The 5,523-nt window shown below is 43.8% G+C and overlaps 1 long non-coding RNA gene across 1 annotated transcript in view; it reads right to left on the bottom strand.

Annotated features, from left to right (window-relative positions):
* Nucleotides 1-5,523, bottom strand: part of LOC109324894 — a 17,447-nt gene that overhangs the window by 2,107 nt on the left and 9,817 nt on the right. Inside the window, exon 2 of the long non-coding RNA XR_002105032.1 lies at nt 2,341-2,343. This is a non-coding gene — a long non-coding RNA (uncharacterized LOC109324894). The remainder of the gene's footprint in view (nt 1-2,340; nt 2,344-5,523) is intronic.

Below are 5,523 nucleotides of genomic sequence, written 5' to 3'. Positions count from 1 at the left end.
ATCTGTTCTTCTTGAGTGTATACACAGTTCTCTGCTTTGGGCGGAAGTTCTTTCAAAGTTATACTTGGCAAAGGTGACCAATTACTATATGCCAGGCATGAATAATTAATGAGTTGACACTTATGCTCTCTTTGTTTGCTCAAGTTTCAAAAAAAGGGGGGGCGTTATTTTTACTTGGGTGATACTGGTCCTTTTTAGTCACAGGATGGCGCTTGTAGTATATTACTTTAATTTTACAACTTCATTAAAGTAGTTTCATTTTTATCTGGTCACCATGGGTACAGATATCTCTTGTGCTAAGTTGTCAAGGTCAGTTTCTTTCTCTTGTATGGGAGCTCAAATAATTTGAAATGAGGCACAGACAGGGTTGTGTATATGCAGTACTGTTACAAACTAAAAAATAATAGTGTGAGACTACAATTACAGAGTTTTTTGTGTTAGCCTCTGACCTTTTGCCATCTGACCTTTTGCCATCGGCATCTGAAATCAAAGACTTTGATCTTTGACATGCACTGCCTCATATACAGGGTCTCTGGTAACAACTGAGCCTGTTCTGTCCATGTACATGTATTTATATCTAGATATCATATAGATTCCTATATATTTAGATCTGAAAAATGGGAAGGCATTTATTGAAATTTACAACTGATGAGAATTGGTAATTCTTAGATTCACTTTCAAAGGATTATTGTATCCTTGAGTATCTGATTAGGTTATCACTCTTACTGAAAGAAAATCCCTCAGCTAAAACATTATTAATTCCCACAAGCAGTTCTTAAATATTTTTTTTAGAAATAAATGCATTAATTATGATGCCACCTTCACACTCATAATCTTTTAGGAACTAAAAATGAACACAAATCAAAATCTCCAAGTTAGTCTGAATGGCAGTGTGTTGTCATCCTAGTAACAGTTGGGGCCAGGACCAGTAGTCACTGGCTAAGTATAGAGGTTCAAAAAAGCCTGAGGCAGATTTGCAGTAACTTTTCAAGTTTTTTATAAGCACCTTAGATTAGTTTGGGAGCAAACAAAACTTACATTTACCTATGGGGACATGGAGGTCAAGGTCAGCAGTTGGGGGGGTGCTCCATCAGGCTGGCAGAAAATGCCAAGCTGAGCCAAATAGACAGCCACCCTGATTGGCCAGTGTAGTCCCAGCCCCACCCCCAGCAGCTGTTGGCTGTCAGTGGCAGCTGGGGCAAGGGGAGGAACAGAGCATTCTGGCACAAAGACCTCCCACACTATGCTGGCTTAGATCTAGTGGGGCCAGATCAGGGGCCAGGACTACATGGCTATCTACTGCACCTAGAACTGGGAAGAGCAAGGGGAGCAGAGACCCTCACCACATGCCCTCCCCCAGATTGCTGATTTGGGTCTGGAGAGTGCCGGACTGGGACCACACAACAGAGGGCTCCATTCCCTCTCCCTACCCTTAGTTCCCAGTGCCACAGACAGCATAGCTCCTGGCTGCATCTGTCAGAAGGGTTGGGGGGGCTAGCAGAAATGGGGAAACACAGACCGCAACCATACAGTCCAGCCTTGAGCCAGCACAGCTGGGGTGTCATTTCTTACCCACACAGCAGAGGGTGTCATTTCTTACTTGGCCCCCAATCCTGGTTGGGTGGACAGCCCCAGGAGTTGTAGCTCAGAGCCATGCAGCTGTCAGGTGAGTCCAGCAGGGGATGGAGAATGGATCTCCCTGCCACATGAGCCCCCACTCTGCATCTCTGTTGGCTTGGGTCCAGGTCCAGGGCTGGGACCAGGGTCAGGAGGTTCTTTTTCCACACCTGACCTTCCTGACAGCTGCAACCAGGAGTTATGCCTCAGAGTCACAAGCTTTCTGGAGCACCAGAAACTGGGAGCAGGGTGAAAGGAACAGAGCACCCTACCATGCAGGCCCTCCCACCTTGCTGGCTCTGAGCTTGGGGGGGCAGCCAGGTCTACACAGCAGGGGGCTCCACTCCCCTTTCCCCACCCCCAGTTCCCAGGACCATGGACACCATGCAGCTCTTAGCTGTGGCTCCTGGCTGCACCTATCAGGAGGATTGGGCATGGGGGACAGGTGGGAAAATGGAGCTCCCTACCATATGGGCCCCCCTCATGCACTGGCTCAGGGCTGGGGCAGCACGGCCCAGGGGCTCCACCTCCCTCCTGCCCTTTGTTTCATCCACCACTGGGGCAAGCAGGCAGGAGACTGAGGCTTTTCTGTCTCCTGTCTGTGACAGCCTGGGTGTAGGCCTGGACTGATGCTCACCCAGAGCAGAAGAGCACTGGCTGAGGCTAGTACACAGTCCTGAGAGGGGTGCAAGGACAACAAACTAAGGTAATTCAGAGGTCAACAAACTAAGGTAATTCACTTTGGGATCTAGGACAGAAATTTGATATACTGCTGTAATCTAAACCAGTTAAGTCTCATACTACATCCATTCAAGTCTATCTTAGACTGATTTCTATGATTTTGAAACCAGTCTGTGTGTTGAATTTTTGTTCTGTTACAAGTAATTTGCACAGGTTTGTGTGCAATGTCTGTAGCTATAAAGTCTCTTATTCTATCTAAGAGTGAAGGATGGAGTGAAAATGGAGGAAGTTTCACATGGAAGAGGATGTGTATGTTAGGAATCGACTGGTGAGTTATGAGATGAAGAAAACTAACCTCTAAATTATTTTTGTACCCTCCTTAAAATTGCCTATAAATCTTGGACTCTGTTTTCTATTGTTTATGAACACTGACAGGCATTTTTTAGAATAAATCCAGCTTTTATTAAGCATGGAAAACAATCTTTTCCTCTTATTTCTCGTTGGTCCTAGTATCCATAAATGACTCCCTAATGATGATATAGATCCTGCTGTCTCAGCACAGGTAATATAATTAGGTTAAGCTGTATACTTTGGGGCAAAATGTCTTGTAGCTCATTCTCACTAATGTGAAGACGATGTTTTTGACACCTTGTCACAAGATTACTAAAAGATAAATTGTGTAGTGATAAAACTCAGCACTCAAAGTCTCAGTGCAGTTTCTTCCTCTTTTATATACTGTAGCCATCACATCAGTATTAAATTTCACTTAACATAAGCACCTCCTAAAGTACTGCAACATATTAATAATGTGGGCAAAAATCTACCTCCTAACAGATTAATGATTATCATTTCACTGGCAAAATAAAAGAGAAAGAAATAGACATATGCATTAATATTACCTTATTAAGTCAATACTTTAATTCTTAATGAGGTCATTTAAAACTAAATACTAAGATCCATTGGCTCTGAAATATTAAAAAAAACACTTACCTATTGGCATAGCCCAGTTCTACAGGCCTGATTCTGTTCAGCTGAATATGATTTGATTCAGCTTCTTTCACTCTGCCCATCAAGGTTTCTGAATGTGTTCCCAAAAAATGAAATTACACAGGCATACTAATAGCTATTCAACGATGTGGGTTCCATTCATTCCTCCCATCTCCATTGGTAGAATGGAGTATTTTTATCAATAACAATTTTACTTGTGCAGGGGTTACAGTCTCTAAACATCTGTCTTTGGACCTGGGTAGTGCAATAAGTAAAGAATTAAAGTGAACAAGTAGCAGCATGATAAACCAATCAAGCCAAGGATATGGCAAAAGGAAAGTAGCACATGGGAGCAAGATAAGAAAAATAGAAACCCAACATCACGAAGGGGATTTTTTGATACACTCATTTTAAGCATGAGAGAGATGCCTTCAGATATTATCTCACATTTACTAATGGGGAAATAGCTATTTCTATAAACAAACAAAAAATTCTATCCTGGAACAAATGACAAATTTTCATTCATTTGACTCAATTTTCACATATAAATGTCAGACTTTGGCAGGTAAAATGCCAGCATTTTGCTAGAAAAAGTATTTCTTATGAAGAAGATTAGTCTCCACTAGCTCAAATTATTTTTCTAAAGGTCAGAAAGACAAATTCAGAAGTTAGCTAAGTCCAGACTAAGTTTTTGTAACTGATGCTTTTCTTTGTCCCAACCTTTCTTTTGCCCAAGTGCTTTATTTAGGCCCCTGATACACATTACAAATAGTACACAATTAACTGGTTAATCATGCAATAAATTTAGACTAGCCACACATGCAAAGTAATTATCACAGGAAAAGATGATTCTCCAGCTATAAAAAGAGACAACCCTCTATAAAGTGAGCGCTTGAAAATGTGTAACAACTCTAGAGCTGTTTTCTATCCAGCTTTAATTTGAATGTAAGGCAGGGCCCATAGACATTTGACATCACTACCTAACATCTAATTTTCCCTGGCCCTTTAAAAAACAAAACTCCTCTGAATCCAATCCAATGAATCAGAGTGTAAAACAGATTAATTGGTTTAATACATACTCAGAGATGAAGGAGTGCCCAAGTAAGAAACAGGGGTCCAAACAGTCTCCCAAATCAGGGGAGTGGCACATGCAGCTAGGCAGGGCATTAAATGCCTATATACCAACGCTCATAGTATGGGGAATAAGCAGGAGGAACTTGCCCTCAGAATAGCCAGTTCAGACCCAGACATAATAAGGTTAACAGAAACTTGGTGGGATTCATCCGATGACTGGGCAGTTAGCATTAGGGGCTATAGGCTTTACAGGTGAGATAGAGAAGGAAGGAAAGGCAGGGGTATGGCGCTCCATGTCAAGGAGCAATACATATCTTCTGCCAGCAGAATGGGGTCAGAGGAGGGGCAAGCTGAAGTGCTCTGGGTCAAAATACAAGGGGGCTGTGGGGAGAGGGATTTAACAGTGGGGGTTTACTACAGACCCCCCAAACAAGAGGAGGAGCTGGATCGGGAATTTTTGGGCCAGCTTGCAGAGGCACTTAAGGCAAGGGATGTAGTTGTCATGGGTGACTTCAATTACCTGGACATCGGCTGGGAGGAACAGTCAGCCAGGTTGGACCATTCCAAGAGGTTCCTGGCCAAGATACAGGACTTCCACTTAATTCAGGAGGTGCACAGCCCCACCAGAGGAAATGCCCTGTTGCACCTGGTCCTGGCCACAGGCGATGACCTGGTAAGGGACCTCCAGGTCCTTAACCACCTAGGTGATAGTGATCATCGCTTGCTGGAATTCACCATTCAGCGCAGGGTGTCAAGGGCCAGCAGCAAGGCGGTAGCCCTACACTTCAAGAGGGCCAACTTCAATGAGTTGAGATTAGTGGGAGAGGCACTGGGGTTCTCAAGGGCAGGGGAACTCAGTGCCTAAGATGAGTGGTCATTCCTTAAGGAGACGATACTCAGGGCCCAAGGGGTGACCATTCCAACAAAAAGCAAGGGGGGCAGGGAGCCCAAAAGCCCCCCTGGCTCACCAAGGGCATCTGGAAATGCCTGTTTGCCAAAAAGGCGGTGTACAGACAGTGGAAGGGGGGTGCTATCTCCAAAGAGGAGTATACCTCCTCTGCTTGGGCCTGTAGGGGGGCTGTCAGGAAAGCTAAGGCAGACATAGAGCTAGGACTTGCATCCAAAATCAAAGATAATAAAAAGTCCTTTTTCAAATATATAGGG

This window comes from Crocodylus porosus, unplaced genomic scaffold (genome assembly GCF_001723895.1).
Source record: "Crocodylus porosus isolate Cpor-Errol unplaced genomic scaffold, CroPor_comp1, whole genome shotgun sequence".
NCBI lineage: Eukaryota > Metazoa > Chordata > Crocodylia > Crocodylidae > Crocodylus > Crocodylus porosus.
This window is presented reverse-complemented; position numbering and strand designations above follow the sequence as displayed.